Below are 27079 nucleotides of genomic sequence, written 5' to 3' on the forward strand. Positions count from 1 at the left end.
CCAAGACCGCTCACCCCCGGCTTGCTCTGACACCCTCTCTTGCTCTTGCTTCCTCCCCATGTCCACACACCTTACTCTCACCCTGCTCCTGCACCCTGCCTCCCACCCAGACCTCACAACTTCTCTCCCTTCTGCACCCCACTTTCCTCCTAGATCCCGTACAGCATCTCTGTCCCATACACTGAACCCCTCGTTTTTATCCCCACCTCAAAGCCTAAGAGGGTAAATAAAATCCACTAACTCTGGAACCCCAGAAAAGTAAATCTGGCCTATGGGAACCCTGAAACCTCAGCTCTTCTATGGGGCAGCAGCACCAGAGGAGTGAGGTTTCTCGGGGGCCACATCAGTGAAGGTTGGGAATTTTTGCTTCTCACTTGTGTGGTCCCCAACTGATTTTTCTGTGGTCAGTGGCCCTGACCCAAAAAAAGTTCTCCTCCCTTGCTGTAAATAAAGAAAATATTGAAACCTTTTGTGTTGGACGTAATATTTTACTTTATTTAAAATGAAGTTTGATAAACTAACATGAGAAAGTTAAAATGCTTAATCTGTTTAATAATTTAATTAAACCATTCTTCCTAGTTGCAGCACTAGCAAAATGGCTCAGGCATAATTATGTAATTAACGGAGAGTTTCCATTAGCAACCGGTGGTCCATGGAAAGGTTTACATTGAGCCAGGTGGTCCACGGGCCACAGCACCCAAGCCAATTAACCACTCATTGTAATTAAAGAAGCAGAATCATTCATGGTGAGATGGAATTCTGTCTGTAAGAAAGCACCATTCCTTCAAGTGCTGCTAGACTATTCATTGTTTTTTTTCAGTTTTTCCATTTACAGACTAGCAGGGCTACCCCTCTGAAGCATTCCTTCACACTTACTCTCCACACTTGTCTCTTTGCTATCAGGCAGAGCTCAACACAGACTCTCTCAACAGAGTCATGACTGCAAGCCCAAACCTCCTCTTGGTTCCTCCTTCTCCCTGAAGAAGAGAATCCTGTGTGTAGCGTTTCCCAGAGTAGAGCCTCAGTGGGCTCTTTCCTGTTGTATGTTGTCTTCCCCCCACATACAAGAGCTAGGGAAGTTGTTAAGCTAGACTCTCCTTTTTGTTTACGTCAAAGGATCGCCCTCTTGCAGATATTCTACAGAATTAGATAGGGTGGAATTAGGCAGGGATAAACAGAGCATATTTTTAAAACCTACAAAAATTACTATAGATTAATTGTTTCTGTCAGTTTCTTGAACCATCCTATGCTATTCATCTTTAGAAGAGATTTATTTCTCTATAAAATTGTGCAGTGGAGTTTCTTAGCCTTTCAGCATGTGTCTACACAGCGGGGCTATTTTGATTTACCGGAAGTATCCCGAAATAGATACCCCATGTCTTTTGAACACACCCACTATTTCAAGAGAGATCTCAAAATAGCGGATGTACTATTTCAGCATCCCTGTAACCTTTGTTCCATGAGGAATAATGGATGTCTTGAAATAGCGCATTATTTCCAAATTCAATAGAAATAAGATGCAATTTGCATACTGCAACTTGCGTATCTTATTTTGAGTTTAGGGTGCTGTGTAGATAACCTGAGAGGTGATGATTTAAGGTGATTTGCAACTCCTCTTTCCCATGATATTTAACCAGGAGGCACTTGTAATCAGAGCCATAGCAAAATAATACGGAAATGTTGCAAAGCTTTTTATGACGGAGATATATAATTTTAAATACAAGTTAGTGTGAGACATGACCATAATACAGTCAATAAAAGATGTTCTACATACGCTAGACAATGAAGTGTGATACTTCTTTTTGTCACCTTTGAAGAGAAACCTTACTTGAAAATAACAGGCCAAAAATGAGATAAGAGTTTCCAGTGATTCTGCAACTGAAACTAGGAAGTCCTTTAGGGTATGTCTACACTACCACCCTAGTTTGAACTAGGGTGGTAATGTAGGCAACCAGAGTTGCAAATGAAGCCCGGGATTTGAATTTCCCAGGCTTCATTTGCTTAAAGCCGGGCGCCACTATTTTTAAATGTCCGCTAGTTCAGACTCCGTGAAACGAGGAGTCACGGTAGTTCGGACTAGGAAGCCTAGTCCGAACTACCTAGTCTGTGCCGCGTGTAGCCACGCAGCACGGAGTCCGCAGTAGCGGACATTTAAAAATGGCGGCGCCCGGCTTTATGCAAATGAAGCCCGGGAAATTCAAATCCCGGGCTTCATTTGCAACTCCGGTTGCCTACATTACCACCCTAGTTCGAACTAGGGTGGTAGTGTAGACATACCCTTAGAGACAAGCAGAAGTGAGTCTAGCTAGTGAGTCTTTTTCAGGATTCTTACCCCAGAGTAAGTCTCTCAAATCAATCTACATTGGCCTATTCCAGGGGTGCACAAGAGCCTGTCAGCAAGCTGGATCGAGACTACCTAGCTCTTGTATCTGGCCTGCGTGGAGTTCCTGGCCCTGCCCTCTAACACCTCGCCTGGGAGTCGGGATGTGCAAGCCCTTTCAACTGCTTCTGTTGAAATGACTCGTGCCCTTCCCTTAGCAGCCAGCTGCTTTAAAGAGACTCAGTTGAAAGGGCTTGCAACACCCCTGGATTCCAGGAAACGCATTAGAGGCCCAGGAGCTGCGAGCCCTTTCAACTGTTTCTCTCCCTTTAAATAGAAGCAGTTGAAAGGGCTCGCAGCTCCCAGCCCTGCTGCTAGCATGTTGCCTGGGAGACAGAGTCGTGCAAGCCCTTTCAACTGCTTCTATTTATAGGGCGTGCACCTTCTTGACAGCCGTGGGAAAGGTGCAAGCTCTTTAAATAGCAGAAGTTGAAAGGGCTTGCATCTTCCTCTCCTGCATTAACATGATGCCTGGGAGGCATGAGCGCTTTAAACTCCTGCTATTTAAAGGCCCCTTCCAACTGAGACCCCCACCCCTTCCAGGGCAGCCCCGACCACTTCAAAAAAATGTTAAGTGGCCTTCCTTCAAAAATTATTGCCCACCCCTGGCCTATTCAGTGCTGTGGAGATGATAATAGAGGGTTAACAATAGAGTTTCTCTGTTGGTCACTCCACAGCTTAATGTGAAGTTTCTTCATGCTGATTTCATGCCCTACTGGTTCCTTACTCCATTTTGTTCAGGAAAGTCTGAAACAAGAGGAAAGTATTGTAGGTTTCTTCCTTGTGGAGAGGATTTCTTTGTCTTCTGAGGATGCTCCAATCTTGATGTACGTGAGCAGAATACTGAAACTCAGCCTTGAAGAAGAATCCCTGCTTTTTCTGGAACATCAGTGAGGGAGAAATGTGCTTAAGTGTGTTATGCAAAACAAATTAGTGAAGGCCAGACCAGGGGAAATTGCAACTAGTTCAGGAAAAACTCATCTTAATTAAGTTCATTTAATACAACCTCATGAGAGCAACTTTACTTCAGCATGAAAGCCCATGCCTCCAAAGAGCTTTCAGTGTAAATACACAAGAGGGACAAGTTGTGATTTAATGTGTGTGAATATAACCCATAAGCAGAGTGAATAATGTGACAAGCAAGTATTATTTCCACAGTTTATTTTTTTAGTTTAAATTTTTTGGAGGTTAGGAGGGGAGAAGCAGAAGGGAGTACATGGCTTGTGGGAAAAATGCAGAACTTGAAAGTTAATAGAAGTGTGTGAGCTAGAGGGATGTGACCAAGTGGGGTTTTAGTCACCTTATGTTGCATGTGAGTCTTACTGTCCTATACGAATACTATGTGTACCTCAGTTTGCCTATGTACTGCAAAAATGCCTAAGTCAGAGGTTGGCAATAATTTTTGAAGGGGGGCCTCTTCAAAAATGTTTGAAGTGGTCACGGGCTGCCCCGGAAGGAGCGGGGTCTCGGGTGAAAGGGGCGGGTCCTTTACATAGCAGGAGTTGAAAGGGCTCACGCCTCCCCTGCAACTCCCAAGCATCATGATAGTGGGCAGTGGGAGCTGCAAACCCTTTCATCTCTTGCTATTCAAAGGGCTCTCTGCTCCCTGACTCTCTGCTAGCACATTGCCTGTGAGCCAGGGACACATGAGCCCTTTCAACTGCTTCTATTTTATGGGCTTGCACCTTCCCTGCAGCTGTTACCTGACAGCCACGTGAGCCCTTTAAATGGAAGCGGTTGAAAGGGCTTGCACATCCTGGCTCCCAGCCAACGCGTGAGGGGGCAGGGCCAGGAACTGCTGTGTGGGTCGGATAAAAGATGTAGGCAGGATGGATCTGGTCTGCTGACAGGCTGTGGCTCACCCCTGGACTAAGTGATGGGACTTGGGTGAGTGACTTTTTCTGAGGCCTTTGAGGCAGGTGTTACTGCCCAGCTCTCTGCTTGTAAGTGATGTCTGAAGCTCTTTGTAGCCTCAGAACCAGGAAGGGGGTGCAGGCAGGTTACTCTTTGCTTGGGAAGCAGAACAAAGACTGGAAGAGGAACAGATGGGGTGTCAGAGGGCAGACAGCAGAGTCCAGGGGAGACTGCTTTGGGGGACTGGAAAAGGGGGAGTCCAGGCTGTCTGGCCCAGGATTCGCCCAATAAGCGCTTGACTGAAGGTCAGTGATTTTCATACTAACAACTCCTTGCTATAATGTGTACCTGTCAACTAATAGATCTTCTATTTTACAATGCTGGTTGAGTCACAGCTGATTGTGGAGGTTGTCTACAGGGTCCTTTGGCTTCTGCAAGAGTCCCTCCTGGGTAGACTTGCTAGGGGAAGTACATGGAGTGGAAAAATGCTGAATGATCTGCGGTCAGACCCAGGAAGAACAAAGCTGTGTAGGCTTGCCTTGGTGACATTGGGGGAGGAGGCATGTTACTCCATAGTCCTGACTGGCTTCATATGGAGCAGTTCCAGAGCATTAGCCTGGTGACTCCATGACAAGGGAAAAGAATGTTCATAGTACCTGTAGAAAGCAGGCTGTCATAGGTGTCCAGATGCTGTTTCTGTGCCAGCTCCTGCCAGGTGAGTCGCTGATCCTGACCTGAGTCTTTCCCTAAGCTCTCATAAGTCAGGAAGAGATGGGGCTAAGAGCCCCTGGTGCCTTTGGTTACTTTTTTGAGTCTGTAACTATCATGCAGGAACATAATGATGTTCAGCAATACGGTACGCTTTGCCACTGACGTGTGTTGCATAGATACAAAATAAAATGCTCAAAGGGTGTTGTGTGGGCAGTTAAGGCTGTGAATCTGACATGGAGCTCACAGATTCCATGACTTTCTGTGACCTCCCTGACCTTTGCAGTGGCAGGTGCAGCTGGTTCGGGGGCTAGTCAGGCAGCCCAGGACCAATTGGATCAACCAGAGCTGGGGCAGTCTCAAGCCATCTCACCCTCACCCCCAAAGCAGCTGTAGTAGTTTGTGTGTGGTTCAGGGCTCAGGACTGGGTCTTGGAGCTTCTAGGCAGAGGGAGCCTAACCCAGAATTAAAATGGGCATCAGGGGCTGTGGGACAGCTACTCGCAGTGCATAGCTGTTAAGAGTTGATATTAGCTGTGGTAGTGAGGATGCACTCCACTGACCACATATGCTTAGTGATGACATGTAAATTTGACTTTATAAAATTGGATGCTGATCTCAATACATTTCACCTAATTTCATAGAGCAGACATACTCATAGACTTAGTCTCCTGGCTCACCACTGGAAATAATTTTCAAGAGGGGGACTGAAACCATACAAAGGAGAGAGAACCACTCCAAGGCACCCCTCTCTCACTCCCTGCCCAGCTCCTTCTCCACAGCTGAAAAGATAAAAGGAAATATTAGTAGGAACTCAGGTATGAGAGCCATTGACATAAGCGGTTGATCAGTAATCTGCTACAGTTTATGATGAGAATCTTTGCTCGACACTCATATTTGTTTAAGTTAGGTACTAGTAAATAAATGTTCTTTATTATTCTTGTAACCATTTCTGATTTTCATGCCTCATTAGTTGTACTCGCTTAAAATCTATCTCCATGTAGTTAGTAAACTTCTTTTATTGTTTTATCACTTGCAGTGTGTTTAAATTGGAGTGGTTTCGGTACTCTGTTTAAAACAATAAACTGGCATAATTGTTATTAAAGGAATAACAAGCATGATATATTTGTACTGTCCAGGAGAAGGCTGGGCAGTACAGGACATGCATTTCTGGAGGAAGATCTAGAACTGGGATCACCCTGAAGTATAACTAAGGCTGGTAAAAATTATACACTGATACTCTGGGTGTAGCTTGAATGCTGAAAGGCTAGGTGGGAGCTTCTACTGTAAGGCACACAAGGTTGCAGGACAGGGTGACACAGCCCCCTGCTACTTTGGATTGTGACTCAATATGTCACAGAGTGCTCTATATTATGTTGTATAAATAGATAAAATAGATCAGCTGTCATGCTCTCAAATACCTCAAACAGAAGTAAATATTAAACACAATTTAGTCATTAGAAATAATTTATTCCCCAAGTATTTCCTCACTCTCTCTGAAATCATATTTAAATTCAGCCATTATCCCGACTGACATCTCAGATTTAGCAGGCCACATATTTTGCTTTACAAGGTCCTCTGTATTTGACCTAGCTAAGCTAATGAGTGTTCCACAAATTACTTCATTCAGTTAGCCCACATGTCTCATTGAGGCAGTTGGTGCATTAATGTCACTCATCAGTACTTTCTTTGGTATATTTAATGTTCTGTAAATGAATTGAAATGGAGTTTGACATTCAATGTTTAATGAATATCTGTTCGGCCACTTTGAAATGCTGGAGCTTCCCTTTTGATGTCCAGTTCCATTTTGCTTCATCAGGAGCACATGTTGGGAATTTGACTTTTCCTCTATAGATACTGCTCATAGTTGATCACAGTAGATGAAACTCTCTGTGCATTCTAAAAGAGAGGCTAAACCAGTTCCCTTTGGTAACAGGATTCTAAACAGAATGGCGTGATCAGCCATTAAAAGTCCCTTGTTTATTCATTTGAGAGGTTTCATATTTTGCCATTATAAACTACTTATTTCTCATGATTAATCAACACAAGCTGGAACACTTCACAACTGGTGCACCAAGAACCTTCCTCATTTGTATGTTTGTACGGTATTTTTCAAATATATAATAAATCCTTCAAAAGCCTCAAACTTAGATGACTGCACATAGAACAGCTATTGGTCAGCTGGTCCATGCTGATTTTGTTTTCAATTGTATTGAGAGATTCTCCATTTAAAATGTGAAACTAAAGAAATGGGAAAGAGGTCACACATTTTAAATGTGTGTAATTCATAACATTTTTTTTTAATAAATCACTGTATAGATTGCATTTGACTCCAGTTAAAAATCCATCATATTTGTTTCTGTGCGGAAGATGCATTGTTGGAAGGGTTGTGGGGCAGGGGGACCACACTCATATTAACAGCCTGCATGAACACAAAATTGATATCTGCTCCACATCTGCATATGCAAAATTATCAGCAGATATCCACATCCACATCCACGGATATCTGCAGATTTGCAGGGTTCAAGATACAAAATTTATATTTTTATAAATACAAAATTGAGCCACAGACATCTGCATCCATATCCAAGGATATCTGCAGATTTGCAGCGCTCTACTTGTACAAGTGCACATTTTATTATTATTTCACTTAATAAAAAGTTTGAAAAAATGTAAAAATAATTACTGTGACTTGATAGCTGGCTTAATTTAACTTCAGACATTTAACTGTTTTAATTAGGGCTGTCAAGTGATTTAAAAATTAATTGTGATTAATAGTGTAATTAAAATTAATTGTTCGGTTAAACAATAATAGAATGCCATTTATTTAAATATGTGTGGATTTTTCTACATTTTCCAATATATTGATTTCAATTACACCACAGAATAAAAAGTGTATAGTATTTATTTTGTATTTTGGTTTTAAATATTTACACTGAAAAAAATAGTATTTTTCTACTCATATAATACAAGTACTGTAGTACAGTTTCTTTTAATTGAACGTTGAACTTACAAATGAAGAATTATGAATCCAAAAATAAAAGAGTGTAAATCTTTAAAGCAGTGTTTCTCAAAGTGGGCCACTGGCCCACTTCTCAGAAAGCTGCTAATGGGCTGCTCCAGTCTGTTTACTTAATGGCTTGGCAGCCAAAGAGGCTTGTTGCTCCCATTGGCTGTGGTTTGCCATTTTCAGCCAAGAGGGAAGGAGTGACCTGGGCCATGCTATTTCCTGCATCTCCCTGCAGCCAATAGGAGCAACAAGGCTCCGTGGCTGCAGAGCCGTTAAGAAAACAAACTGGAGCAGCCCATTAGCAGCTTTCTCAAAGTGGGCCCAAGCCCCACTTTGAAGAATGCTGCTTTAAAGCCTACAGGTCCACTCAGTCCTACTTCTTGTTTAGCCACTTTCTCAGACAAGCAAGTGGGCTTACATTTGGAGGAGATCATGCTGCTCTCTTCTTGTTTACAATGTCACCAGAAAGTGAGAACAGGCATTTGTGTGGCACTGTTGTAGCCAGCATTGCAATATATATTTACATGTCAGATATACTGAACATTTGTATGCCCCTTCATGCCTAGGGCACCAGTCCAGATGAGATGCTACGATGCTGATAACACTTGTTTTAAAAAAAAAATGTTAATTTGTGACTGAACTAATTGGGGGAGAATTGTATTTTACCCACAGTCTGCCATATATTTCATGTTCTAGTTGTCTCCAATGCCAATCCAACACATGCTCATTTTAAAAAGTCTTTGACAGCAGATTTGACAAAACACGGAGGGTACCAATATGATATTTCTAAAAATAGTGTAACAGACTCAGACTAGCGGTTTGTCACACTCTAATGGAGGGCAGGTATGCAGGGCACTGGATAAACAGTTTTGTATCCCCTGAATAAACTCTAGAGTCTGCTGCCAGATAATTAAGGCAGGCAGACACCTGAGGCTAGTTAATAGCTGGCCTGAAACAGGCTAATCAGACACCTGCAGCCAATTAAACCCGGGAAGCTGTTATAAAAGGTTTCTCCTGGGTAAGGGGGAAGGAGAAGAGGGACGGACTGAGAGGAGGAAGTGTGTTTGCAGAAAAGCTGAGAACGGAAAGATTCAGTCAGGTACCAGAGGGAAAGCTACTAGGGGAGTGTTTGGGGAAGTGTCTCAGGGAAAAGGTTGCTGTCTCAGGGCTAGAGGGAGAAACCCGAGCAGTTATTGCTGCTTAAGGTCCTTAGGTCAGAACCCAACCCAGTAGTGGGCAGGCCTGGGTTTCCCCCCAACCTCTCCAGACCACAGAAAGAACCAATTCTGGGGAAAGGAGGTCTAGGAATTCTCGTGGGATCTTCCCCTCCCCATTCATTGACTTTGCCAATGATGAAAATGGCTCAATAAGTTGTAACCCCACTCTCTAGAAAAACATAAGAGGCAGCATCGAAGGTCACAGCGAGCTGCTGATGCATATAATAACTGCTTAAGGAGTGCAGGAGCCACAAGGCACAGCCAGAACTTTGCTATAATAGCTATAGCACTCAACCCAAGATTTAAGAATCTGAAGTGCCTTCTAAAATCTGAGAGGCCAGGTGTGGCACATGTATTCCAAAATCTTAGAAGAGCAACACTCCAGTGCAGAAATTACAGACCCAAACCATCAAAGACGAAATTCAACCTTCTGCTGGTGGCAGCTGACCCAGATCATACATTTTCATTTGAACATGTGATGGTCTGTACTGCTTTTGGACCATCACTGAGCAGAACCTGGTATCCGCATGGATGTGTCTTCTGGAATTGTGGTTGAATCATAAAGGGGCATTTGAATCTTTAGCACGCCTGACATATAAGTATCTTGCGAAATTAGCTACAACAGTGCTATGCAAATACTTGCTCTCGCTGTCAAATGACATTGTAAATAAAAAGTGGGCAACATTATCTCCTGAAAATGGTGGTAAACTTATTTTTCTGAGAAATTGGCTGAACTAGAAGTAGGACTGAGTTGATGTGTAGGCTCTAAATTTTAACATTGTTTTGGTTTTGAGTGCAGATATGTAATAAAAAAATCTACATTTGTAAGTTGCTCTTTCATGATAAGAGATTGCACTATAGTACTTGTATGATTTGAATTGCAAAATACAATTATTTCTCTTGTTTATTATTTTTACAGTGCAAGTATTTTTAATAAAAATATAAAGTGAACACAGTATGCTTTATATTCCGTATTGTGATTGAAATTAATATATTCAAAACTGTAGAAAATCATCAAAATGTTTAATAAATGCAAACAGTGCAATTCATTTGGGGTTAATCACATAATTTAACTGCAATTAACCAATGTCCTAATTTTAATATATCCTTAATAAGAAGGGCAAATTTTAAAAGTTCCCAGACTCTAAATTCTTTGTCTTGTTGTCAGTTCCTTTCATGATTTCTGAAGAGAACTGGTGATATAGTCTTGAATTTCAGAGAGGTAACTGATAACATGACAAAATACCAAGACATGATGGATAGAAAGACTTATTAATATATATCTGTTATAAGGAATATACTTAATAGAACATTATTTTTAAAAAAATCTCAGCTGCAAATATATTGTATGTAACAAAGTATTTGTAATAAGCATAGCATGATATTGGCAAACTGGAAGAAGCATTGAGTTATTTTGTCTTACACTTGTGGAAGTGTGGGATAAAATCTGATTTAAATCATGCAAGGTTCACAACCAAACCCTTGATACTTTTCTTATATGGTAAAATTATAGTTTACACACCAAATGAATCTGAATAAGAGGTCAGAGCTGAGAAGGTTTTGCAAGGTTATATTAAGAAGCTTGCATAATACTTTCTATACATCCCAAAGTTCTGTAGAAATGTGGCTGAAAATTATTGCCATTTTACAAATGGGTGAACCCAGGTGCCATGCAAGTGACTGGCCTAAGATCACAGATATAGTGACTGACCAGCAGTAGAGCTTCTTAGGATTGATGCTGTTCCCTTCTTTACAGAAGACGAGATCTGTAAAGATGAGATCATCATTGATTAGTGATATGTACTCTCCACGTGTTCCTTGTAAAATCATCATAAACTTCTACCAGTCCAAGCACAGAGCTTGTTGATGAACTCTTATCATGAGAATAATAACAATGTTATTTCACTCCTCCTGCCCTCACAAATCTCAGCCAGTGTGACAAGAAAGTAGAATTTCACAAGTCTCCCCTTCCCCCTCTCCCCCACACAAACAAGGAAGAGAAATAGTGTTGTTTTCATACCTTTTACATGTTTTTGGAAACATAAATTGTTCCATAACAATATTTTATTTTAATGGTAACATTAGTCATTAACAATTTAATTATTTTCTATTTCTTAACAATCCTAATCTTTCTGGTCAGTCCTTAAAACTCTTTGACCGGTTCATCTTTCCTGAATTTATCCTTACATCTGTAACATTATTATAATTTTAAATCTCTCTGTTTTATCTTTCCCTGATATCATTCTCTTCCTCTTCACTAATTTCTCTCCCTGATTTTTGCTTGATTGGAGGCCAGTACTCTCTCTTTGATTAGTAAACTATAATGACGCTATCTATGCTCTGTTATTTTTTTAATATGCTCTTTTCTTCGGATGAATTGGGCATAATGACTATCCAGAATATTTCAATTGATATTAAAATATCAGTGCAGTATTTCCTAGCACATGCTTATCTCTTAATGCTCTTCTAAAGTTCTTCCAAAGTTTCACTGTAAGAATTAAATAAACAAACAAACAAGTAACTTGTTACAATAAGGAGTTTCAAGCACACATATTTAACTAGAAGACTTGCAACTGCTTTGGCTTAAATCAGATGTTTATTTGCTCACCAGAGCTTTGCTAATATTTTAACAAAATTATGTAAAATTATAACTATTATTGTAGGAGTCAGAATTTCCTTTGGTTTGCTCAGTATAAGCCATGGGAAAAGGAAAGGTGCAGAAGTGAGCCTCCATGATAATTGGAGTGCTTGTGATTTATTGCTCTTCATTTCTTTGTAGGAGACCTAAAATGTGCTCCTGCATTTTGGATGTGATTGGATCATTATACGGGGTTCATGTTGTGGATACATATTTAAGGCATCAACTCAGCACAGTACTGAAGTATTCAGCATGTGCTCAAGTTCCTTACTGAATTAGGTTCTATTTGCAGAGAGAAGTTGATATCATTTAGGCCAAATCATATCCTTGATAGAGTTGCCAACCCTCCATGATTATCCTGGAGTCTCCAAGAATTAAAGATTAATCTTTAATTAAAAATGTCATGAGTTTAGACCTTCAGGAATCATCCAACCAAAGTTAACAACCCTAACCCCTGAACAAGAGACTACAACTCCCTGTGAAGTCATTGGGAGATGCACTCATGTTCAGTTGCAGAAAATGGCCCCTAGTGTGTTATAGCCCTTGTCTGCATCCTTGTGTGCTAGAATAGAAACTGAATTTCCTTGTCATGGTTGCAAGACCATGTTTATCCACAAACTCCCTCATTCTCTTCACTACAAAGTCTTTTTTCTTTGATATTTGCCTTCTGAGGAAGAAAACCTATATCTCTTTGTAATTCATTTATTGTGTTCAGAACCTATTAAAATATTACAGGGAGAGTGAATCAAAAAGGTCAAACCCACATAATTTATGTCTCAGATTACACAGAACCTACCTCGTTGTTGTTTGATCCAAGTCAGGACGTGTTACTGCAGTAGAATTTTTTTTTCTGGATGGAGTCTGTTGATAAGTAATGAAATTCAAATTTCTGTATTCAGCTTCAGTACAAAGATTCTAAAAGTCACACAGGAAGTCTCAAATTATTGTACTCTGTTGGGAAATGCCCTTTACATTTATAAATGCAGGTAAAAGCTTTCAAAAAACAAAGATTTGAAAGCTTTAGAAAATTAAAAACTAGGCTCCACAAATAATCTCAAACTCATTGCTCTGTCCCCACCACAACATATGCCAGGGATGGACAAAAAACCAGCTCATGGCCCTGATCCATTTTGTCAGGGTTAGCCATTGGCAGATTGGTGCCACTATATTTGTCTGCACCTCCACTGGTACTTGCAGCTCTAGTTGGTCACGGGTCACCATTGCTGGCGAATGGGGGCTACAGCAAGCGTTGTCCCTGTCCATGCCATTTCCCGTAACTCTCATAGCGCCGAAGACAGTGACTTTCGGGCAGCAGGAGCTGCCATCACCTGTACTTGCAGAGGTACAACTACATATAGCAGTGGTAGCCAGTCCTGGTAAACTGTTGCCACCAGCCACTGGGGTATATGCCGTCAGTTACATGCACAACTATGATTACTTTTCAAAATCTAATTTTTCCTGCTAACTTCTCTGTGCTTTAGGTAAGTCTGACCTGTCCAGTTTGCATTGGAGAACGATGCTCTCTGATCTTTGGGCCATCACTGGTCATTAGGGTGGACTTCCTATATGTGCTCATTCAATATAGGTTCATACCAGGAGACTGATGGTGATTCAAAATGGTCCTGGTAACAATTATAGAGAGGTTAGTCTTGACTTTGTAGTGCATTGCTACTTAGGCGACTGTTCAGTATGTGTTCTCCAAAAATACAATCTTGTGGTTTCTTCATTAAGCATAAATCAAGAATAGTGCAGATAAACTGTGTATGGGATGTAAGAGACAAGCTATTAGTGACAGCTTGTAAAGGAGAATGAGTTGGAAGAGGATCTGGTGAGTAGCTACTCATAGCAGCTATTACTTTGTTATATAGGACCACAGGTAAGCTTCAATGAAAATATGGTTTCCACATGGGATGTTTTTTAAGTACGTGGACAAAAATGTCAGAGAGGTCTAGTAGGCATGTTTAAAAAAAAGTGGAGGAAATCAAACTCTGACTTAAACGTTCTCTTTCCTAAATCTTTTAACTTAAAAATTTCTAACAATCAAAAACACTGTTGGAAAACCCTGTTTTTTCAGAGCAAATGATTTCTCTGCAACCTTCCTTTTCTTTTACCTTAGTTTTCTGTACATTAATTTTCTTAGTGCTTTTCTTGAAATTTTAGCCTTTGACACACAGTGATTTGATGCAGTGCAGTCACTACAATGTGTAATGATCTTGATTAGGGACTTGTTTACAGCTATGTTCTATAGGTGTTTCTGTATTGGTGGCAGTTGAGCTTTTGAAGCAGTAATCTGAAAGTGTCTCTAACATATCTTGGTCACCTATAGTTAAGAAACCCAGCAGTGTGGACTGGCCTCTAGACTTCTGAAATTCTGCACAGTCTATCTGTGGATATTACAAATTATGAGGGCTTGTTAAAATTCAGACCATTTACTGTAATGACCCTGTTACTGACTTGCATTATTAACCTCTAGTTCAGCATCCAGAATGGTCCATAATCTCCACATTATAGGAAATCAACCTGAGGTCAGAGAGGACCAGGTTCTAGAGTGAGCCAGAGGCTATGTATTAACAGGAAAAATAGGCAAGAGTATATAGCCTGTAAACTGGTTTCAGAGAAAAGTGAAGAGCAGGCAGCTACACTTACCAAAAAAAATTAAAGGCACTACACTGAGGCTAGCGGAAAAGAACATATTAAGCTTGGTATCTCAAGTGCTTTTTGAGAAAGGACAGCAAATAAAAGTTAAAGAGCTTTTTTAAAAAAGGGAACAGCCCTTTAAAAAAACCTATTTCATATCTCCCTTATGGCTTAAATAATTAATCTCAAATGTTTGAAATTTCCCAGATAGAATGTGCCTGTAAAACTTAAGCGTATTTCTTTTTTATGGAAGAAGCAAATTGTCCCTTAAATTGCAATATACAATCTTATCTTCAAGATAATACTTTCTCTGCAATACTAGTGTATGAGTCAGGAAGTAATCAAAAGTTACACTGTTTGTAGCTCTTGTCAGGGAAAATACCCCAGTTTGGCAAATAGAAATGGATCACATATTTAAGGCCCCTTTGCCCTCAATTATTGCATTGTTGTAATGGTATTAAAATACAGTATTTAAATAATCCCCGTTTATTAGACAAACACTAGAAATAAACAAGAACCAATTATGTCAGTCACGCTTGAAACACTTATTGTTTTGGTCCCAGCCCCTGCCTCAGTGATTGTCACTTCATGTCTCTGCCTCTTTCTTCATTTGGAAAATAGGATGTTCAAAAGATTAACTGGATAATCCTTTTGAAGTGCTTTGAGGATGCCAGATGCTAAGCATGAATATGGATCAGCTTCACCTGACCCAGCAGAACCCTAATAGTAGCTTGTCAAATGATTTGTTCACACGTCTGAAATCTGAGAATTTTATGAACAGTCTTGAATGAATAACTGTTTAGGTGTCAGTAAGATCATGGTTTCATACTATTTTCTCCTCTGGGAAAGGTTTTGCATTTTGTAGTAAGTGGGAAAGCATTTCTTAATGACTAACTTTCTGACTCGGTCACCTAGTGTGATAAATCAGCAGTAAGATCCATTACACTTAGTCATGCTCTGGGATTCATAGTCCGGAAAGTTATTAGTATTTCTTATATGCAGTGATCACATAAAAGTATAATTTGAAGACAATGTGGCGTAAGCAATCAATTAGTTAAGTTAAAAAGATGCTGGAGTTAAATTAGTCTGAGTTTGCTTGTGCTAACGGAAGCTGTCATATTAACTATTTCCAGAAACGGCATCAGGTTCATTTTTCAGAGCTGGGCCATTCAGAAAGATCACTTGTATATGTGAGACCTAGCTTCTTTCAACATCAAGAGCACCAATTAGTCATAGCATGAGCAGTCCCATTCTTCCACCTCTTGCTCATAAGATATAACTTGGGAAGTGACATCAGTTTCTAATGCATTGTTTTGACAATAGCTTTAAAAAGCAAACCAGAGCTAGGACTGTACAATATTTTTCTCCTCCATAAGAAATGTTCTTAGAGACAAATCCATTAGCAGTGTGTCCTTTTATAGACAAATGTGCAAATCACGAATTCCTGAAGAATTATTGGTGATTAACGCTCTGTGAAAAATTTCCAACAAGAATTTTTTTATCTAAAAATTTTCTGCTTTTCTGTCAAAAGAGGCTTTTCTGAAATTTGGCGTGTCTACATGGCACCAAATTTCAGAAAAACCTGCTTTTTTGACACATACGTTCTTCCTTGTAGAACGAGGTTTACAGGGATGGCGAAAGAGCACATCCACTTTTCCGAAATTTTTTTCGGAAAAGCGGACATGTTCCTTGGACGTGGCATTGTTTTTCTGGGATACCTCGGGTATCTTGGAAAAGTGCTGCAGTCCAGACGTAGCCTAAGAGTATGCTTCTCTAGGCACATCTTTTCTTTTTCTTTTTCTGTTCCCTCTGTTTTGAATATGCCTCCAGGCTGGGTTTTCTCCTTATCCATGTATCTTCCTAATCACATGTTTCTCTGAACATTTTGCACGTCTTTCAAGTGGTCAACAGAGAGATCATTTTTTCCCTTACCACTTCTTTCAGAGTAATGCAGGAACAGGCTAAGAAAGTGATATTATCTTGCGGTTGCACACAATAGCTATTATAACCTGTTCTCGTGAAAAACCTCAAGTGAGACCATTAAGTGCTCTTATAAAAATAACTCTTAGATTTGAAATTAATATTTCAAATTTCATGTAACTTCTGGGTGTTTTTCTCAGATAAAATAGAACCCAGTAAAAATAGATTTCAGTATTAAGAATTGCATAAAATTTGTGAATATTAAACAATTCAAATATGCCTTGATTGCAGAATGAAAACTTATTTTGTTCAAAGACAAAGAGGCAGCTGTTTCTAGAAATTCCCTGAGAAACCTGTCTGAAATGTTGAATTAATGGGAAGATCCTGTTTCTCATAAGATGCACCTTTACTAGTGTTGGGTCCCTAAAAATCTTTAGTCCTAGGAGTCGCTTTGTTACACCTTTCATTTTTCTGACAAACTGGTGCCCCTTTGGTGTCTTTGGAAAGTTGTGAGATTGAGTTGGTCACCAGGTTACCAAAAAAGTCATACTGTTTTCCATATACTGTCTGAAGTTAGCCAAGTTGTACATCTTTTAAAGCATTTTGTAGAATCATAATCACATATGTCAGCTCTGAATACCAAGGATGGAAGAGCATAATTCTGCATGTGATATCCATATTTCCTTGGTATAATGGGGTGAAATTAAAAAAGAGAAAAGGAGTGTACTAAAAATTCCCTGAGGCCACAGTTCTACAATTTTATAGAAGTTCCATCTCTGGAGACATTCAAACTAGATTGATAAAGGCGCATACACAATACTGTATGAGCAATTCTGCATTCATTCAGAGATGGAAGAAATTATTGCCTTGTTACTTTCAAGAGTTGGAAAAATGGAAGTGGATTTTCAAAACCAGTGCCAAATATTATTTTTGATCACAGTTCCATTGTCTCATTTAATGAGAACTCTTAGGCTATGTATAGACTCGCGGCTTCTTGCACAAGTAATATGCAAATTAAGCTAAGCATGGAATATCGCCAAGCCTCATTTGCATACCTAATGAGCCACCATTTTTTTCAGAAGAGGCTCTTGCGCAAAAAGGAGCGTCTACACTTCCCCTTCTTGTGCAAGAAAAACCCTCTTGCACAACGCCGTTACACCTATTACTTTTACACCCAAAAATTTCATCGCCCACCCAGCTATGATTAAGTTGTTTAAACAACTGTGTTGCAATGGTAGAAAAAAACTTTGTCTGTCTGAAAACTGTGTAGGGGGTACTGATAATTTTTTTTAAAGGGGCATAACATCCTTGCTACTCCTCTGATGCTAGGAGGGCACTGGGCTGGGCTGCGGGGGGGAGGGAGAAGGAGGAGCGGGGCACTGGGCTCACCTGGGCTGCAGGAGGCGGGAAGTGCAGGGGAGGGAGGAGCAGGAAATCAGAGCTGGGCTCAGCAGTTTTGCAGGGAAACGGGGCTCAGCTGTGCTGTGGGGGAGGCATTCAGGGAACCAGTGCAGGGCTCAACTGGGCTGAGATGGATGGCGGAAGGCATAGGAAACAGAAGGGCAGCTCAGCTGGGCTGTGAGGGGCTGCAGGGAACTGGTGCTGCACTCCCTTGGATTGTGGGGGATGGTTTTGAGTGGGTGCAGGGAACCAGTGGGGATGGGCAGCTCAGGTGCAAAGAAGTCTAGTGGGGAGGGAGGGGAACCAGGAACCCTGAAATGTCCTCCCCTGGTCCAAAAAAATCCCTCATCTGGGACCAGTCTGGTTTCTATTAATCTTACAGTCCATTTATCCAATGCATATTCCCTTAACTTGCTGGCAAGAATATTGTGGGTGACCATATCAAAAGCTTTGCTAAAGCTGGCACTGGGGGCGTTGGAAGGACCAGAAACTACTTATTTGCATATTCATCATTTGCTTAAGGAGTATGCAAATATGCAGATGAATGTTACTTGTCCTCCAAAAGCTCATGAATGGATTTACTGGTTCCCGTGTCAAAAAGTTTGGGAACCCCTGAGCTACACAATTGAAATAACTTGAAATAAGCTATGCAAATGTAGCTAAGCCTTGCAGTGTAGATGCACCCTTAATGTTAAGAGTATGGGGTAAGGAGAACTAAGAAATGAGCCAAGATGAAGCCATTTATCATACTGAGGTTTTTTTTCAATGCTAGAAGTTGAAGTTAATCCCAGACAGTACATCAACAAGTTCCAGTGGTTGGCATACATTTGGAATTGCTTGCTCTGAAACTTTTTAAAGGGCTATGTTTAGCAGCTGAATAAAACAAACTTTAAGATACAACTTAAGCTTCCTATTTAGTGTTTTACTTAAATTACTATATTTTTGAAATGATGCCTTTATTGCTGTTGTGCTGATATGAAACTGCTACTGTGCTGTGTAGTGTGGAATTTAACATTGTCTGCTCTTGGGGACAAAGAACTTTATTTTTTTTCTGGATAACATTTTTTTTTAATTTTGGAAAAACCGTAATCTTAGTGAGACTAGCCAATTTCAAATTCTAGCCGCTTAATTTGCCGAAGGTACAAGTCATACTTGTAGAAGAAAGAAAGAGCCTGAAGCATGGGCTTGGTGCTTGAACCAAAGTAAGCAATAGTTATATGAGTAACAGTCAGTGTCAAAAGCAGATGTTTGCCTGAAAGTCAGTGCCTCTCGGCACTAGAACTGCTAGCATTGATAAAAGCACAGGAAGTATGTAAATATATTCCATCAGGACAATACATGAACACTCAGCTGAGTACATAATAAAATAGTTTGAAACAACAAGAGTGAAAGCATAACAAGGGGTAGTGAATGTTTTGGAAAAAAGTAAAAAAGGGAGGTACCAAATGTTTCATTAGTGCATAAGAGGATACATACAGTGGGAATAATAAATTGTTCATTTCTGTCTATAAATATTGGGGTACCTCGACTTAATTCTGTACCTCGACTTAATTCTTTCGCCAGCGAGTGGAGATCATAGAATCATAGAATACTAGAACTGGAAGGGACCTTGGGAGGTCATCAAGTCCAGTCCCCTGCTCTCATGACAGGACCAAGCACTGTCTAGATCAGGGGTGAGAAACCTCAAATCTGGTGGCCAGATGCGGTCCCCAGCTTGACTGGATCCTGCCCCCTCCAAGCTCTGGTGTCCCCCCCAGGGTTGGGGAGCCGGTGCTGGTGCTCCTGCCCCCCACCCTGCTACCCCACTGCAGGGCTGGAGCACATAAGTGTCTTTTTCCTTCTCAGTTGGGGTCAATATCAGTGAGGGATTGTTTGGGGTTTTTTAATGGTTTTTTTTCCTTCACTTATGTGCGGCCCCTGACTGATTTTTTCAGTGGACCAGAGGCCCCCCCACCCAAAAAAAGTTTCCCCACCCCTGATCTAGATCCTCCCTGACAGACGCCTATGTAACCTGCTCTTGAATATCTCCAGTGATGGAGATTTCACAACCTCCCTAGGCATTTTATTCCAGGGTTTAACCACCCTGACTGTTGAGAAGTTTTTTCCTAATGTCCAACCTAAACCTCCCTTGCTGCAATTTAAGCCCATTGCTGCTTGTCTCAAAACATCTCGAAAAATATTGTTACTGGGCAAGATAAGTAACTTCTTCCAAATGGCTATTTTATTTTAATCTTATCTCTTGCAAATCTAACTCCAAATTAATTAATGTTTTTCACACCTCAGAAGTGTTTTACATATTGTGTGATTATCTGAAAAGAGTGAATTCTTTGGAGAGGTTATTCTGAGCTGAGAACTTCTCATGTTCTCATTTGGACACATGCTAAGAATAATTTAATGGCAGTAACAATGAGGGTTTTACCTTCCAATTTAAAAATTGGGTGTCCAATCAGATGTCGTTATGATTATGTGGGATTGAATTATATTTTTGCAGGTACAGTACACACCCATCAGGTCTATTAATTAGGTTGTTACAGAGATTGGTTACCATCTTCCAGACTTTGGCTATCACCCAGCAGATAATTAGTGCTATGTAATTGTGTTTGATAGAAAATGAGACAGATAATTAGAGAAGTTCCTACTATAAGTTACAATACAGGTTTTCTGTCAGCAGACAAAAAAAAGGGGTCAGGACCCCAATTTTAATTTAAATCTGTTTCCTGTCAAGAAAATGAATAAGACTGATAAGTAGATTGATTTCACTCAAAAACCCCCACAAATCAATTAGCAACATATTTCATTTTCTGGTACTTACCCAGATTGTCCAGGGACTGAAATCATCTCTCCCTTTTCTCAGACTGGCAACTATCTAGATAAAGACATTAATAAGATCTATTGTGTACCCTCCAGAATGTTTCTCCAGTGTTTAGCTGCTGATCATATGTCACCACCCTCACTTGATTCTCTTCCTTTCTTCCCCTATATCACAATTTCACAAACACTCAGTCAAAATGATCAGTTCTGAAAATTCACCTCATAACCTCTCAATCTGTTTGACGGGCACACTAGCAGCAGCAGCTGCTGCCAATTTTGGCAGTTACTGACTTGAAATCACACTTAGAGGAACGGATTCAGTCCCCCATTGCAGATGCCAGAGGCTCCTTCTGATGGCAGTAATATTTGTTTCTGGGATGTTTTGAAGATGTGACTTTTGTTTCTGGGGAGAGCACAGACTCTGTCATCTAACTGGATAGTCCTCTACTTAGAGCTGTGCTTCGAGTAGCAATAGCAATATTGTGCCACTATTGTAAAATGCTATTGTTTCAATGGTAGCTACGTGGAAGTATGAAAAGGAAACACATGATAACCTGTCTCTTTATGTGTGTACACAATTACAATCAAGAAACAAAATAAAACAAAAATAACACCCACACCTTTGGAGACTACTATACACGAAGCATAGGGTGGTCAGTCTTTTAATTATTGTAATGTGAATTTTCAAGACACATCACTTGTATTTTATATAAATTGTCCAGATTCTTACATTTAAGATTAGATAGCTGATGTTTTTATAGCTGACATCCCCATCTGTTTCTCTTCAACAGCTAGCTACACTATCATACTCTGTTGTGCTTTCCCCACCTAAGGTCATTCTTATCCTGTCTCTATAGATAAAATTGTAACAAGAGCTGTGGCAATTAGTCATCTTGGACAGAGAAAATTCCCAGGTGGTAGCTCCCATATATAGTTTTGAAATGACACTTTGTAATGAAAAGTAAAGCTTTGCTTTCCCCAGCCCCTCTTGTGTCCTAATTACAAAGGTTGATTTTTATTTAAAGGTGAAGCTGTTTGGTCCCATGCCAAGCTTAGTTCATTGACACCTAGCCCCCTTTTTGTTCATCGTTAAGCAGTAAAACCTGTGAAATAGCCACTTCTTAGAACTTTTGAGTGAAATCTTTGTTCCTTGGTGTAAAAGAAAATAGAAATCTAATATGTAGCAGATGACCATGCAGGCTAATATTTTCAAAGATGCTTTCAAAATTGTACCTGCAACTTTTGATATCCAGATTCCTATCAATGCTTAATTCAAATGACCCAACTCTGATTTAATTTGTGTTAACCCAATTTGGAAGTAAAACTCTGTATATATAAATTTAGAGGCTCATGTAAGGCATTTTTGAAAACTTTGCCTATTATAATCTTAGGTATGAGTTTCATCTTAAATTTCTTAGGAATGGGTCTTGGTTGAAGTAATTAGGAAAGAAAAAGCCTTTAGCGTTTTAGAAATTGCTCAGTCCTGATAGCCTTATGCTTTGAGATCATTAAAGGTGTCCTTGCACACCAATCTTTCTGCATTTTCTTGCCCTTATATTTCAGACTGTAAGAAAAATGTTGGACAATTTATTATGTTTCTGAACTGCCTCAGGGGAAAGTTTGGCATAGCATATGCCATGGCTGTTATGATTCCGACAGGGCCTTGCAGGTGTGCTCAATATCACAGGCATGCTTAAAGATGCTTTTCTGATCCTATAATGGTGTCCATGCTGTTTCCAGAAGCAGATATTCAACACAAGAGAGAGAGGTGGAGGACTACTGATGGGAACTGATAGTTAGAGGAAGGTGTAGAGCAGGAATGGATAACCAGGAGTGGTTCTCCCTCAGGGCACCAGAGCCCCACACTTACCTGCTCCTCATCTCCCTCCTAACACTTCTGGAGCATGCAGACACCTGATCTTCGCTCCCTCCCTGCTCCTCTCCCACCCTCCTTGAGCTGGAATGCTGCAAACAGCTCTGGGAGGGAGAGGAATGGGGACAGAGTACACATCAGGCAATTCCTGGCTCCTCCAAAAGTGCTGTGAGGGAGGGGAGAGGAGCAGGAAGTGCAGGGCCCCAGTGAGTGAGAGGCGCATGGGGGAAGGAGGCAGACGGGGTCCACTGGCCGCGGGTAGAGCTGCGGTAAGCCACATGTGGCTTGCAGGCTGCAAGCTGCCCACTTCTAACATAGAAGGGAAAAATGAGCATACGAAGAAAGGGAGAGAACTAGAGTTTGTAAGAGCCAAGTGACCTGCCCTAATTTAATCTTTCATATCTATGAACAAATTCATTTTCTTCTAGAACATTCAATGATTGAGCAGGAAAAGTGTTAGATTACCAGCTCAGAAGACTGAAGTTATTCACACAATAAGTAAAGTGTGGGTCATACGCTGCAATGTTTCCAGTACTGCTGAAGTGCACAGTGAAAATCTTAATGCACAGTATTTTAATTTTGAAAGCTGAAAAACCTTTGTTACATTCAAATGCATGGTTATGTCTCCATTATCAGTGGATCATAATGAAGCAGTAAGTCATGTAACGTACGGGTATATTTATAGAAAGTCAACAGGGCATTGTTTGTTCACTCCATAATAAAATGTGTCTCATTGCAGTTCTCTGTTCCTTTAAATTTTAGTGTCTGGTATGGCTAAACAGCTTTTATATTTGCATTTGTATTTTTCGCATAGCTTTTTAGATTGGATTTCTGTACAGTATATGTCTCCAAGTTTATTACTCTTAGTTTAGAATAATATTTTGCAATGTTCTGTTTTTCTTTTGCTTAGTCTTAATCGATTTTCTAGGTGATTTTTCCACACCTTGGTAAAATGATGTAAGACATAAAACCACAATCAGTATTGTAAATGGGATGTTTGCAGCTCCAAGCATTTACCTACTGAATAACTTTACATGCATATATATTCTATAGTTTTATTATTCCCACTGTATTGATTGTAAATATAGATACGAACACTTTCAGCTAGAGTCTCTCTTCATTAATCTATTTTAGGAGAGAAAATATTCTGCCATTGAGCAATGAAAAGAGGAAATTACAGTACTCTGACAAATTTCCTAGACACTAACAAAGTTGTAAGATAGAGAAAAATCCTAAATATCCTAAAAATTGTTAAATAAATAAAGCAATAACTTTAAATGAGAACTGAAGATTTTTCCCAGACTGGTAATTTTACATATGTTTGATCAGGAGGTGCAGACTGGAGTTAGATGCTTTCAGAAAAGATAATGAAATAATTATACATAGCTGAAAGGAGCAATATAGCATTTATTGTGAAGCAGACATTTTAAAGTACTGTTGATTTAAAAAAAAAAGAGATTGAAACATTGTGGTCCTTAATTTGGACTTCAAATGATTGCCATTTTGGTGTAAATGATAATATTCTTCTAGAAAACCTTTCAAATGAATGAAATAGTTACTTTAAAACTGAATCTCATTGTTAAATGTCTTGTGCCCATATATTTAATATTAATTACATCTGATGTTAATTTAAAAAAAATGTGTGTGCATCATGGCAGTTAAAGAGAATGTGTACAGCTGTTTTTTGTGGGTGAAAATGTGTGGAATTTTTCTATAAGCCAGTCACCACCAAATCCATGTTCAGAAGTAGTTACATTTTCTGCCACAATTAAAGAAGTTTTTAAAAGGCACACATTCTCATTGGCTGAAAACATATTTTGCTATGAATATTATTTTCTTACTTCATATCCTCTCTAATTCAAACCATGCTTAAGAAAGATCACTGAGAAGGGATGTGTCATGTCAAATCTAGCCATGTCTTTGATTACTTAACCTCCTAAAACCCTGTTCAGTGAGGACCCAGGTCAAGGCTTGGGAGAAACTGAATTGTTTAGGCTAGTTGCTGTCTGAACGGTTGATGAGGAAAAGGTGTTTGATCTTTGTTTATTAAATCTGTAGAATGTCTTTGATGCAATTGATCATGAGATGTCTGTGATCTGTACATTAACAAAGATGTTCTTCATTAATTCTGCCAGACTTTTCTGGAAGATTCCAAAGGGTAGTTTGGGACAATTAGTCTTTTTTTCCCCCAAGATATATGCGAGACACCACACAGAGCTCAGTTTTTGTCACTCCTGTTCAGTATGTGTGAGACCTTTAGGAGAATAACTGAGTCAGCACAGGCTCAGGTATGTCTAGTACACTGTTATTCTAGGACTAATGTTCAATCACATCAGACTCAGCTGGTGGCAGTAGTGAAAGGAAAAATGGCTGTGATTTTAAATGAGGTAGGATGAGAGATTGAAATGCGAAAAGTAACTAGAAGAGTTATCAAGGATGATGACTGCTTAGCCACTAGAGGACATTTTCCCCCTTTGACTCAAATTTGGATTAAGAGGTATAATGGCTTTTAAAAATGAAAGGAAGTTCAGAAGAATTCAGAACCTTAAAATATTTGGAATATATTGCTAACCTGTTTTTAGTGCCTAGTTCTGATCACAAGCTGTCTGTTACACAGTGAATTAAGATTTTCAAAATTCTCCCCTGTCAGGGTTCAAATACAAATATGGTACAAAGTCAAAATCCTGATATGACAGAATCTTAATACAGTGAAACCTTTGTTATCCAGCACTCGGTTAACCAGAAAACTTTAACTGGCATTGCCCCCAGCCACAATACTGTCACATCTTCAGGCACACAAGCCTGGCTTGGTTTACCACGATTGGCTTAACAATTTTTTAATTAAGAAGCACTAATCATCGTTAACTAAGATAGAAATGTGAGACCAACTTCCTCACACGACAGAACTACCAATATTAAAAACTTGAGTTTTACTATTATTGGCCATTGGTTTTTCCTAGGTTGATGGGACCCTCAGATAACCGGAATTTTTAGCTAAATGGAACGCCCTAATCCCCGAGCATGCCGGATAACACACGTTTTACTATACATGTCTTGAGAGAGAAGAAAAATACTGATTTTGTTTTTAAGAAGCTGAAAGCAAAAAAAATATGTGGTGTGATGAAAATAGCATAGTTCTGCCAGCTTTTACTACTTGACTGGATTTATGTCATGGATATTTCATTTTGGATCTAAATTTTGTTTAGCTTCTCACCACAGATATTACTTATATAATACCTGCAAACAGTGTATGAGATCTGATCTAGACTTAGGATCAAATTTCTCATTTAACTCATAACCTTTTACTAGCATACATTTTTGGTACGCCAGCATGATATAACCAGGCTAAAACATTCATAATTGCTTATGTCTTATTGAAAAATCAATAAGACTTAGAGACTCCTAAGTACCTACCGGTAAGTTACTTTGAAAATGGTTGTCAGGGTCCTAAAGTATGTTCACAAATTTTACCTGTAAACTAACACTTTACCTTTAAAGCACTTTACTAACTAGCTGGTTAGAACATTCTGACAACAAACCCGTGAGATAAGTATTATTACTGTATTCATTATAGTACTGTAATGTGGCTATTGAAGCAGAATGACTATGCAACTTTCCTGAGACCACCTTGACTGTCAGTGGCTGCACCAGGAATGGTACTTGAGCTTTCTGAGGTTCAGTCTATTAGACCATGTCTTCTTCCTAATATATTGTAATTCCTTGAATCACTAGGACAAACATTAATCATACTGCAAGTTGAAAGAACATTTTAACCATTTGTTGGGACTCTTTTTATGTCTTACATGAAAGGACAGCTCTTCCCAGTCGGCTATAGCTATGTACTAGCTGCTATGATGGTTTCCTATTGATTTTCGGGTAAAAGTGTGAGTTACGGGGTTAGCAATTATCTATGTATTTACAGAATCAGACTTGCTTAAGAAGATACTTGGAAGCAAATTTTAGTCATTTCAGATTTTATTTCTTTGATTTTGCTTCTTTTCTTCTAGTTAGTATTTATAACAAGAGTAACTTATGCATTATGAATGTTTAATTTTGAAGATAAAATTTATTATTTATTATTTGACATCAATTATTTAATCTTTGATCTTTTATCCCTAATCTCCAGAACAAATACATATTTCATGTTGAAAACTGTAGTCGTGAGCTAGTTGGTCCTAACCCCACACTTATGGCTTTATTGCTGTCTGGGCTGATAGGAGGTTTGCCTGTGGAATAAGTTCTAGCTTTGCAGTGATTCACAGAGCTATGCACTGGCACAGTGGTTCCAAAATGGACTTGCTAGTCTGAACTGGTTATGAGTACAGGATAATTGGGGTGAAAAATAGCTATCTCCTACAAAAGAGATAAGTGCCTATAAAGGCAAAAGGGGGCTTTTCTGACAGTGTCAACTTGACCACATACTTCAGTATTCCCTCTTTTTTCTCTCCTTCATCATCCTGGATTTCATGACCTGACCAGGTTCTGTTATCTTGCCTGGGTGGAGGGGAGGAGGCAGACAAAAAGTATGTGAATTTAGAAGATGCTAGCAAGGAAAGCATGGGAAGGAAAGGTAGAAAAAAATACAAAATAATCATAATGATAGAGCAGGGGTAGACAATAACACAGTGGCA

General features: G+C 39.6%; 1 protein-coding gene across 3 annotated transcripts in view; it reads left to right on the forward strand.

Moving 5' to 3' along the window:
- Positions 1-27079, forward strand: part of CHID1 (chitinase domain containing 1) — a 304160-nt gene that overhangs the window by 182894 nt on the left and 94187 nt on the right. The gene's annotated exons all lie outside the window — the stretch shown is intronic.

The sequence above is a fragment of the Pelodiscus sinensis genome, chromosome 5, assembly GCF_052426305.1.
Source record: "Pelodiscus sinensis isolate ZL-2025 chromosome 5, ASM5242630v1, whole genome shotgun sequence".
NCBI classification, from domain to species: domain Eukaryota; kingdom Metazoa; phylum Chordata; order Testudines; family Trionychidae; genus Pelodiscus; species Pelodiscus sinensis.